Source organism: Arvicanthis niloticus, chromosome 2 (genome assembly GCF_011762505.2).
Source record: "Arvicanthis niloticus isolate mArvNil1 chromosome 2, mArvNil1.pat.X, whole genome shotgun sequence".
Taxonomy (NCBI): domain Eukaryota; kingdom Metazoa; phylum Chordata; class Mammalia; order Rodentia; family Muridae; genus Arvicanthis; species Arvicanthis niloticus.
In genome coordinates this window covers 90,128,315-90,140,266 of record NC_047659.1, presented here as the reverse complement: position 1 = coordinate 90,140,266, position 11,952 = coordinate 90,128,315, and the positions used below count along the sequence as shown (strand labels likewise).

At 45.2% G+C, this 11,952-nt stretch overlaps 1 long non-coding RNA gene across 1 annotated transcript; it reads left to right on the top strand.

Moving 5' to 3' along the window:
- The first annotated feature begins 110 nt into the window (after positions 1–110).
- Positions 111–3,077, top strand: LOC117704470 (uncharacterized). The gene is made up of 2 exons (XR_004606232.2): positions 111–303; positions 2,826–3,077. It is a non-coding gene; the product is annotated as an uncharacterized LOC117704470 (long non-coding RNA).
- The last annotated feature ends 8,875 nt before the right edge of the window (positions 3,078–11,952 follow it).

Below are 11,952 nucleotides of genomic sequence, written 5' to 3'. Positions count from 1 at the left end.
CACCACTTTGTCCAATCAGGGAGGGGGTGGGGCTTCAGTAGCCAATCGTGTTCGGAAGCCAGCCGAAGGCCCTGCTGCCTTTGCAGCTAGGCAAGCCAATCAGCCGAGGGGCGGTAGCCAGCCCTGGCTCCGGTACTTGCTAACTCCCGTACTTGTTTCCTAAGTGTATTTCTTGAGTAGAAGAGTTGTGTTAAGATTGTAATCTTTAACCGCACAAGACTATCTTCGTGCGAAAGCAAGTACTCCAACAGAGATGCCTAATGTGGCGGAATAAACTGTCCAAACAGATCTGGACGTGCGAAGGTCTGTAAAGAATCTCTTGTTCTAGAGTCCCTACTGAGTTGAAACAGTAAGATTCGCTTTGTTATTATATAATAGGTTTTGGTTCCTCCTTAAGCGAAAGAGGTTGCCCGGGATTCTCTGCCATTAGATTCTGTAATAACTTTTTCTCGTTAGGGTGACGGGGCAGGAAAGGAAGAATGGTGTTTGGGGTTCCCTGAAAAAGCCTCGTGTGTGAAGATTCTGCAGACTAATTGGAACTTTCTGATTGTGGGTATTGGGCTGTTGCAGACTCACAGCCACAATTATATTTGAGTATCTTTAGTGCCTTTAAGTAGCTATTTATATACAGCCCATGTAACTGACCCAGGATTCTTGACCATCAGGTAAGAAATTTTATTTTTAATTAGTTCATTAATCAGAGACAGGATCTCTATGTAGCCCTGGCTGTCCTGGAACTTTTTGGCTTTGAACTCAAATAGATCTGCCTGCCTCTCCCTGCTGAGTGCTTCCACTACAAGTGTATACCACACCCATCTGGAATTTATTCATTTAGCAAACCACTAACTTGTACCAAACCAAGAATCTAAGAATGTCATCAAATAGCACCTGAAACCATGGCAGAGATCTCCCTGGTTTGCAGTAACTCACCTACAAAGTGTTGGCACCAAAGTCCTTGGTAAATACAGTGACTTATGACTCTGGCTTGTAACTAAGAACATATCCTGTAGCTGTTTCACAATGGAGTATGTCATTAAATTTTGCCCATGTCCCAGGAAATGGTTATTTGCACTGGCTTAGAATAAACTCTTAGTGCCTTTGAGGTGAGAGCTGTCTTTTGTGTTCAGAAGAACAAAGACCAAAGGAGCCACGTGCTTATCCCTTAATCCCTTTTCCACTTCTGTTATAATATGTAGCACCCAATGTCCAGGAAGCGGGCTTTGAACACATTGCTTGGATCCTTGCTGTGTCTTTTATCACCTGAAAATGAAAACAGTATTCCCCACCATACTCCAATGCCATCATGAGGCCTATTCACTGGGTGGAGAGTACAGCACAGTGTGAAGCATCCACTTAGTACCCACGAGGCCAAAGTTCAACCCCAGCAATCAAAAGAAAAACTATTGCATACTTAATTATATAGCACAACGCTCAGTGCCACATCCTCACTTTTAGTTCCTATCACATCTGACTTCCCCCTTACCTGTTCTCACTGTCTAACTTAGCCCCTCCCACAACCGGAAAGAGCTGCGTTCCGAGGCACCCAATGAGAGGTCAAGAACCGACCACCTAGCAGCCTCTACACCTTTAATCTCAGCCTTTGGAAAACCGAGGCAGGAGAATCAAGAGTCCAAAGTTATTTTCAGCTGCGTGTAGAGTTCAAGGCCAGCCTGGGCTACATGAGACTCGTGAAAGCATAAAAATGAAAACACACAAAATCACATTCCTCTTATTTCTATTCTGGTTGAAATGACTTCCTTAGAAGTTGTCCTTGATCTCTTGAGAGGCAAGGACATGGGTGTAATAAATGATTTCACAGCTAAGAGTGCTATGGCTTTCCTCAGCCTCCCCTCTACAGAATGAGGAAACCTTGAGTCTTCGCTACTGACCTCTGTAGAATGTGAAGCATTGCTTTGTAGGAAATAAGGATCAGAAACGCAAAGATCAATAAAAATACCTGTAATAGATGAGGCTCTACACCCCCCCCCCCCATTTTAACAGCTTCTACACCTGTCTGTTGAGAATTTTATTTACAAATATTGACAATACATAATTGAATGCTCAAAAAAAAAAAAAAAAAAACCCTTTAGCATCCCATCTCTGTCCTGTTCCTTTTCTCTCTGGAAGCAATACTCTTATTGCTTTCTTTGAATTATTACTGTATGGCATGTGTGAGTGCAGCTCTTGTAGAGTGTGTGATACTGTGCACATAAAAGTCAGGGAAGCATTGTGGATGGACTCCTTTCTGCTGATGAGAACATCAGGTAGTAACTGGGCAGGCAGCTTAAGGCCCCAAAACAGCTCTTCTGAGACATCCTTGGTTCTCCTGGCAGGAATGTGAGAAGCGAGCACTGGGTTCTTGTCTCCTCCTGACTGAGTGCCCTGCCTGGAAGCTGCAAGCGAGGGTTGGGACTAAAGCCCCTTCTGATGAACCACATTGGGACTGAACCTTCTTACTTTCGTGGCATAAATGGGTTATTTCTATTTGCCAATTTCGGCTCATCTCCTGAATGCTTTGAGGGTTGCATCATTAGAGGGAGGTAACCCAGAGCATCAGTAATTCAGTTCTTTCTGGTCAAGATGATCGAACCTCTGGCTTTGGTGGAGACCTAACATTCCAAGCTTCCTAAAACAGAAAAATTAATCCAGTCAGGCAAGCTAATCACCGGGCCAAGGAACCTCGCCCTCATCAGAGATTGGCCGAGTAATTATTCTTTTAATGATTTACTGCACTTCTCCCTCCCAGAATTCCTTGCCCTAGAACTATTTCTACAATCTGTTGTGAGGCTATTGGATCTACTTTTTATATATATTTTCTCTTTCAGATGCTGCCAGAATCTATGGATACATTTCCTGGTGCGCTGGATTTCCTTATATCCTCTCCAGAGCCCACCTCCTCACCATATGGCTAATCGCCATGCCATCTTAAGTGACAGGGCTTTTCTTCTTTCCTCTCCTCGTCCTCCAGGCAGCTGCAGAGACTCACAGATTACCTGTCTTGGGGTTTTTCTTCTCTAAACTCTAATAAAAATCATCCTCTTCGAATAAACTTTGGTATTGTATGGCTTTCAAACGTTTCCTGCCTCTTAATTCTTTAACTGGTAAGAGAAAATTCACCTGTTCCTGCATCCTTATATGATATTGCTTCCACCTTTCTGTGGGCTCTGGGGATCCACTCAGGTTATCAAGCTGGTGTAGTATGTGCCTTTATCTGTTGGACCATCTCACTGGGCCTTTATTAGTTTCGTGACTACTCCTGATGCAGACAAGTGCAGGAAATAGTTAAGTAAGCCGGGCTTGTGCTTGGCTTGGATACACCCTCCCCTCTTCTGCTAAGAATGTTCTTGGCAGCTCCTCTCCTTTGCCTCTCACTACTGCAATCAAATCTCTCTTTAAACAATGCAACCCTGGACCCCCAACCCGCATCAGGCTACGGTACACCCATCTGTGAACAAGAGGATGTTTTTTCCTTCCCTTGGCAGTCATCAAACTTAAGGCAGAGTCTATTAAATACATTCTCAATGTATCTAGTATTAAAGAATAAAAAGTCATATTTGGACTAGGCTGTTTTTGGTACTTGCACGGTAAGACAAAAAACTGTGTGTTAGGGAGAATCCTCTATTTACTACCTTATGCTTATGACATAATTTGATGTCCACATGATTAAAATCAGGTGCATCATGGGAAGGCACATGTGCAGTGAAATGATTACAGGATATAGTCTGTCAATCAAACAGAACCACTTTTGCTGTGTCCTTTAATAACTAGACTCTTTAAACCCCATAAAAAGATGCTCCAAAGAATAATACAGGTGGGGCTGCAGAGATGACTTAGCAGTGAAGGGTACTGACTACTCTTCCAGAGGACCCAGATTTTTTTTTTTCAATACCCACAGGGCAGCTGACAACTGTATTTCCAGTCCCAGGGGATCTGCCACCTTCTTCTGGCCTCAATGGGCATTGCACGAAGACACACATGCATACAAAACACCCATACACATAAAAATAACAATTTTTTTAAAAAGTAAATTCAGAAAATAATTTAAACTTATGTTAGGCATGGTGGTGCACGTTGTTAATCCCAACACTTGGGAGACAGGGTCAGGCTTCTTTGAATTTAAGACCAGCCTGGTCTACATAGTGAGCTACAGGTCAGCCAGGACTACGGAGAAAGACCCTGTCTCTAAAACAGCAACAACAAACAATAGAATTTGAACTAGGAGGGTGAGATGGGAGATTAGCTAATGAAATCAAAGCACTTACTGATGAATCTGACAATCTGAGCTAGATCACTGAAACTTACACAGGAGAGAAATGCACCCCACCCCCCAAGTTGTCCTCTGACCTCCACATTACACATGTGCACATTATGACTTATCCCCTCACAAACACCCCTTTCAGTAGGTTTTTTTTTTTTTTTTTTTTTTTTTTTTTTTTTTTTTTTTTTTTTTTTTTTTTAGATAAAGTCTAACCATGTAGCCCTGGCTGTTCTAGAACTTGCTATGTAGACCAGGCTGGCCTCAAACTCGCAGTGATCTGTCTGCCTCTGCCTCCTGACTCCTGAGTGTGCCACCACACTCAGCTTTCAATAATTTCTTTGACTACAGGTGAATTGACAACCCTAGTGCAAACACAGAAAGTGGCAAATGGGTTACATCTGAAACAATTCAAGTAGATGCTCAATGTATAACATTGTTTTCAGAGCTGAAGGCACACTAATGTTAAAAGCAGGGGTAGAAAAGATACTCCATGCAAATCAGGAGCAAACAGATATTTTTATCAGCTCTGCTCTACCTTGCTTCTAGCTGGCTGGTTTGGAGAGGTTCCATTCCCAGATTGTTGTGGATTTCAGCCTGTCTTGGATAGTGACACTGCCTGAGAGCTCCTCTGTCTAGTGTAGCATCTCACTGGCTATTGCGTGTACGTATGATAAGATGTTCTCTGATGAAGCCTCCAAGTGTAGCTGTGGCTGAGCAGTGGTCACCATCTGTCCCACATGTTTGCAGACTGGTAGATCATGCGTGGGAAGCAGGGGAGAAGCTGCCTCTGTGGCTGGACATATGTCAACCACAGGAAGCCTGGCAGATCCTTCCTACAGCAGGACTTCTTTGTATGGACCCAGAGATATAAGACAGGTCAGATGTATGGGTATTTTGTCTGCATGTATGTGTGCACCACTTGCATGCTTGGTGCTAGGAGAAGACAGAAGAGGACATCAGTTCCCTGGGAACTGGAGTCACAGATGCTCGTAAGCCACTGCATGCGTGGTGGGAATTGAACTCAGATATTCTGCAAAAGCAACAAGTGCTCTAAACCAGGAAGCCATGTTTCCAGCCCATTTCATATTGTAAAAATAAGATTTAGTTTTAAACCTTACTTTAAAATTTTTTATGTGTATGTGTGTTTTGTCTGAATGTATGTCTGGGCACCATGTTCAATACTGGTATTCTCAGAAGCCAGAAGAGGTCTTCAGAGCCGTGGAAATGGAGTTACAGGTGGTTGTGAGCTGTCATGTGAGTGCTGAGAATCGAACCCGGATCCTCTGGAGAGCAATCAGTGTTCTTAACCATTGAGCCCTTATACAACTTTTTTCTTCCTTTTCTTTCTTTCTGAAATAGGATATCACTGTGTATCCCTGGCTGGCCTCTGCCTCCCTAGTACTACGATTGTAGGTGTGTGCTATCATACTCACCTCTCAGCTTTTTCTTCTTTTTAATTAAAAATAATTTTGTGTGTATAGTTTTTGAGGTGGTTTTGTTTCCTTGTATGTGCGTTTTTACACCTTGTGGGTGTCTGGTGCCTGAGGAGGCAGGAAGAGGGGTGATTGGTCCTTTAGAACTCAAGTTACAGGTTGTTGTGAGCCACCATATGGATGCTGTGTATTAAGTCTGGGTCCTCCGGGATATCAGCCAGTGCTCTTAACCACTAAGCCACTTCTCCAGCCTCCTCAGCTAATTCCTGTCTCTCTGAGAACTGTCCCATCCTGCCCAGTGACCCAGGCATCACACGGAGCCTTCCATGCTCAGTCCCTTAACCTTGATTTCTGCTGCATTTTCTCCTCATTTTTAAGATTCTTCTCATAGGCTTCTCACAGGTTTTAGATCCCAGCACAGCTACTTAATGCAGATCTATTTTGTATTCTCTCTCCTGCTTTTTTATTCTGCCTAATTCAGAGGCTGCTGCAGGGGGACCCCCATGACTTTGGTCATTGTGATTCCCTCTCCCTGTTGTGAGTTCTTGTTGGTGGGGAGTGAGTGTCTCCCTGTATTAATGAGCACTGTTGACATGAGCACAGCCATATTGAGAATGTCAGTTGCTTCAGACTCATGGGACTGGCAAGGCCTTCCCCTGGTTTGAGTACATATGTTGAAGAATGGTTTACCTTTAACTAAAAACAGTATGAGCAAAAAGTACCCACTCACTACGGCTTCCTCCTCCTGAATGACTACATGATCAGAGCCCCTGAACCCTACAGAGACCTCCCAGAGAGACCATTGCCTCCTAGTTCCTGCTGTGTATAATAAGCAGGCTGAGGATCATGGCTGCTAGTGCATCTCCACTCAAGCCCATTGCCAAACCAGTCCCAGCTCTACATTACTTGTGTCTACCTTCCTTAATCTCCCATGGCTCCTTGTTAGGTTTCCAGGACCAAGCTGCACAGGGCAGTGACAGGTGGACAGCTCAGTCTCAGTAGCATGACTTATTTCCCAGAATAGGCAAGTAACTTCTGTCACATCTCCCTTACAATCTCATTCCCCATGTATTACATCAGAGACTCAAACCTGCCCACTGGTCCAATATCTGTTCTCTGATGGACCACATTCAACAAGGAGACACTCCTCATTACATACAGAAGAGAGCTTCACTGGGACTTCCCTCTACAGCTTCCTGGCTCGGATTCTTTCTATAGACAGAAAACTCAGCCTCAGTTGTATGTCCCACCACCCACAGCAGGGCCAGTGGGTGCCAAGACTACTGTACCATGGAAGCATAATGCCATTCTGTGCCACACAAAATGACAGCCACTTTGGGATTCCTCCAGCTCAGAAACATGCTTCACCATCTGCATAAAAAACAACACATCAGAAACTCCCAGACTCCTCCTTGGTTTTGTCCCTAGTTAGGCACCAAGTGTTGTCTGAGCCTTTTCCTGGGAAGATGTGAACAGAAGCCTCCTCAGCACTGGTACGGTACCAACAACAGACCAAAGAACAATTGCAGCAAAGCCCAGCCTGGTAAAACAGTGAGTTCACAAAGCTTGCATGCAGAGCATGGGTGGGGGTTACTAACAGGAGAGTGGGTGACCCCAAGGCAATACATCATATAAGTCTCACCCAGCATGGATGAAAGTGACCCCATAGCCACATATAGAGAAGAACCCTACCTTAGCCTCCCATATGCTGTACATTGTAACCCCTCTAGACCATGAGACTCTGTGCACCCAGAGGAGAATTATATACAGTTTGTCAGAGAGGCACAGAAAGGAGTAGCTGAAATCTCAGTTGAGGGCTTATTGACCCTTTTCACCCCCCCCCCCTTTTTTTAATGGGAGGTAGAGGCAGGAGGACAAGAAGTTCAAGGTGATTGCTACAGAGTGAGTGGAGTCAGTCTAGGCTACAGGAAACCTCTGCTGAGGAGGACTCTAAGACTGCCAAGTTGATGACCAACTGACTGATCTGCGGGTCATGGCCTGGTTTAACTGCAAGCTAAAAATCATAGAGGACACAGTGTGCCAGATCAGTTATTCTTGAAGCATTGCTTATCTGCCTGTAGCAGTTGGTGTTCCTCCAGCTGCTCAAATGAGACCTGCCTTGTCACACACAGGTTCTCAGGCCACCTTTGTCCACCTTGGACAAACAAACCTCTGATGATCTGGAACATGCCCCCTTCCACTGCCTTCCCCAAATCATAGTATTGTCATGGCTAGCTCTGCAGAAGGAGGAAGAGGAGGGAAGGGATGAGGGAGAGGGATAAGAGGAAGAGAAGGAGGAAGAAGAGAAGGAGGGGAAGGACTTTATTTTATGAAGCCAATATAGCAATGATACCAAAATCTGTTTATAGGAAGAAAATAATACAGGTCTGTATTTCTCAGAGACAGACAAACATGCTAACCACATATTAAAACATTGCATCCAATGTTATACAAAAGCAATAATAGAATGAACCCTACTGAGGGTAAAATTCTGAGGTGTTCACATTTTCATTTCAAGGGTCAGAGGGTAAAAGGGAGAGAAAGCAAGTTAATTATCAGCCACGGGTAAAACTAACCTACTCACGTTGAAACATTGAAAGCTACCACAGCTGATTGGTGGAGCCTCTGCGACCTGTTAACCTATAAATCTGGTGAATGTGGGCGCAAGAGCTCAGCCTGAGGAGATGGGATGGCCCAGCAGTAGTTTCCACCTCTCCCTCTCCCTCTCCCTCCCTCCCTCTCTCTCCCTCTCTCTCCCTCTTCCCCTCTCTCCCTCTCCCTCTCTCCTTCTCTCCCTCTCTCTCCTTCTCCCCCTCTCTCCCTCTCCCTCTCTCCTTCTCCCCCTCCCCCTCTCCCTCTCCCTCCCCTCCCCCTCTCTCTCCCTTCCCCCTCCCCCTCTCCCTCTTCCTCCCATTGTCCCTGTCCCCCCTCTCTTTGTGTGTGTGTGTGTGTGTATGTGTGTGTGTGCGCGTGTGTGTGCGTGCGTGTGTGTGTGTGTGTGTGTGTGTGTGTACACCAACAGAAGCCAGAAGTGTTGGCTGACCTTCCTACAGGACCTGAGTTCACTCTAAGAAGGAAATGGCAGCTCATAGCTGCCTGTGACTCCTGTTCCAGGGGATCCTAGGCCTCTGGCATTTTACAGCTCTGTACTCATGTACACATACCTGGCATAGGCACACACACATACACACACAAATGAGGAATAATAAAAGTGAAAAAAAAAAAAAAAAGAACTCTGCTTGTGGATTGTACTCCTGTCTGGGTCTTCCTTCTCCGCCCTCTATCCTATAGTTGAAGTGGGTTATTTTGCTTTCTTTATACAAGGTTTAGAAAAGGATGCTCTTAGCTTTGGTGCTGTAGACATTTTCAAGGGTTGCCCAGCTTTGTTGCTGCTAGTGCAGGCTGGAGAGCCCTCAGAGACAGAGATCACACGGAGACCTCATCCGAGAGTTTCCAGGCTCTTGTTTTTAACTCCTAGGAGGAATGAAGATTTTTTTAAAAGAGACACTTGTACTCTTCCCTTTGGCTGACAGATTCTTGAAAGGACCTGAAGAAACTGGAATTTCCCTCAGGTATCTCATGCTTGGAGAAGGCAAAAACTGAACCCTGGTGTCAGGAAGCAAGGAAGCTTGTTTGCCAGAGGGAAATTTCTTATGGTTCTAAAAAACTGCCTGACTACCTGTAGCTGCCTGCGGCCACAAGTCAACTGGGTTCACCTGAAAAGGGGGCTGGGGATGAAAGGGGACGGAGGGGAGAAGAGACGAAGCCAAGACAAAGTTCTCTGATCAAGGCTCAAAGCTTTAATGTTCAGCTCTCAATATAAAGGGGAAGGCCCAACCCAAAACCCCTCCTGGTTTCAGCCGGAGATGGGTGGGATAATCCATAGTCTGGGTCACAGCCAGAGATATCTCAAGGCAAGCCCAGGGGCAGTTCTGCTTCTGTGTTCTGTGCAGCTAAGGTGGGTAACTCCACCTAGATCCTATCACTTGGTCTGTTGTGTGTGCTAAGCAAGGTCTCTCAGGCCTGCTCATGGCTGGGGGAAGGGCACAACTACCTTGCAGGAGAAACTGGACCTGACAGTGCTGATGGGCATAAATCCATGTCACACCTTGGCCAGTGCTAGTGTGAGGGAGAACTCTTGCCTCTACTTAAACCTAAGTCTTGTGCCAGGACTCCTACTGTTGCTGTTGCTGTGATAAAAATCCTTAACAAAAAACTCTTTGTGGATGGGGGAGATGCCTCGATGGTTGGCAGTGCTTGCTGCTCCTGTAGAGGAGTGAGGCTGGTCTCCAGCACCCACATGGTGCACCCGAGCCAGCTTGTAACTCCAGCTCCAGTGCATCCAATGTCATCTTCTGGCTTCTGTTGGTGTACACACACACACACACACACACACACACACACAGAGAGAGAGAGAGAGAGAGAGAGAGAGAGAGAGAGAGAGAGAGAGAGTCATCTCAGGGAGAAAGGGTTTGTTTTAGCTCACAATGGTTACAGTCACAGCAAGGAAATCAGGACAGGAACTCAGCAAGTCCTGCTACATCAAGAGCAGTGAGAAACACATACATTTCTCTACTCCTATTCAGTCCACAGTCCGAAGCCCAAAATCTTTCACACATATACAGTCCAGGGCCCTAAACCAAGGGATGGGGCTGCCACGGTCAGCTGAGTCCTACCTCATCAATCTGTCTCCCACAGATAAACTCACAAGCCAACCTCTCATGGAGACTGTCTTCCAGGGTGATCAAGCTTCATCAAGCTGACAATTAACTGTCATGGCAGTGGGTTGGGGGTCACTTGACTTCTTTGTTACTTTCTCAATGTGAGCATACTGAGTAAATCTCCTTTTCTGCCTTTTTCTGTCACTTGTTTCTTTGATCTGTTGAGAACAGGTGTCTAGCATGTTAGGGCTGATAGGGTTTGGGTTCTCTCTGAAAGCGATGGCGACATTGTCATGGTTAGAGAAGGGACTCTGACACTAGACAAGGGTAGAGAGGTTTTATTTTTTTTTAATTTTTTTTTTTTTTTTTTTTTTTTTGAGACAGAGCTTCTCTGTGTATATGGAATTTGCTATGTAGACTAGGCTGACCCTGAACCCAGAGATCTACCTGCCTCTGCCTCCCTGGTGCTGGGATTAAAGTTGTGTGCCACCACCAAGGGCCTGAGAGGACACTTCTGGAGAGAGAGCCAAGACTACAGCGATTTCTTATTTGGTTTATATGAAAACCAGGAGATACCTAGGTTTTTTTTTTTTTTTTTTTAAGATTATTATTATGTTTAGAGTTACTTATTTTATGTGTATGGGTGTTTTGCCTTCACATATAAATGTGCATCTCAGGTCTGGTGCCCTTGGAGGGCTTCGAATCCTCTGGAGCTGGAATTATAGACAACTATGAGTTGCCATGTGAGTGCCGTCGGTTGAATCCTGGCCCATGAGAACAAGTGTTCTTAGCCACTTAGCCATCTCTCTAGCCCCACATGTTAGTTTTCTTAGTGAAGTGATCTGACAGGGACTGTTTCATATCAGTATATAGTATGTAGGTTAAAAGTCTCATGTAGGTCAGGTTGGGCTTCAACTCACGATATACATCTTACTATATATTTCTGGCTGGTCTGGAACTCACTGTATAGATCAGGCTGCCTGGAACCCACAGAGATCTGCCTCCCAGGTGCTGAGACTAAGGGTGTGTAACACCATGCTCTTCATGGAAATTCTTAGGCCGGTGGTGTGTTGGCATGGGAGGCTGACACCAGAAGATCACAAATTTAAGTCTAACTTGGGTTACCTTTGGGTAGTCGCTCTTGTTAGCTGGGCAATTCCAAGTACACTTTTCCTAAGGGCATTTGTTAGCTGGTAATTCCAAGTATGCATTTCCCAAGGGATGACTCTAGTTAGAACAAATCTGATGCCATACAGCTTGATAAAGGGCATAAATCTAAACACCACTGTTATCCTGAAACAAAGAAAGGACAGGTAAGGCCCAGCTAGGAGGAGAGGCCACAAACGCCCCTGCTCAAAGGGAAGATGTACTCCTTTCCCACCTTCATCTCCTGCAGCAAGGAGGCTTCACACCACCACCCCAGAAAATTCAACTAAGGCAAATGCCAGGCAAGTTTGTTTGATAGGCACAAATTTATTTTATAAATACTTGTTTTGTTTTGTTGTTTTGTTTTGAGACAGGGTTTCTCTGTGTATCCCTGGCTGGCCTGGAATTCACTCTGTAGACCAGGCTGAACTTCAATCTACCTGCCTCTGCCTCA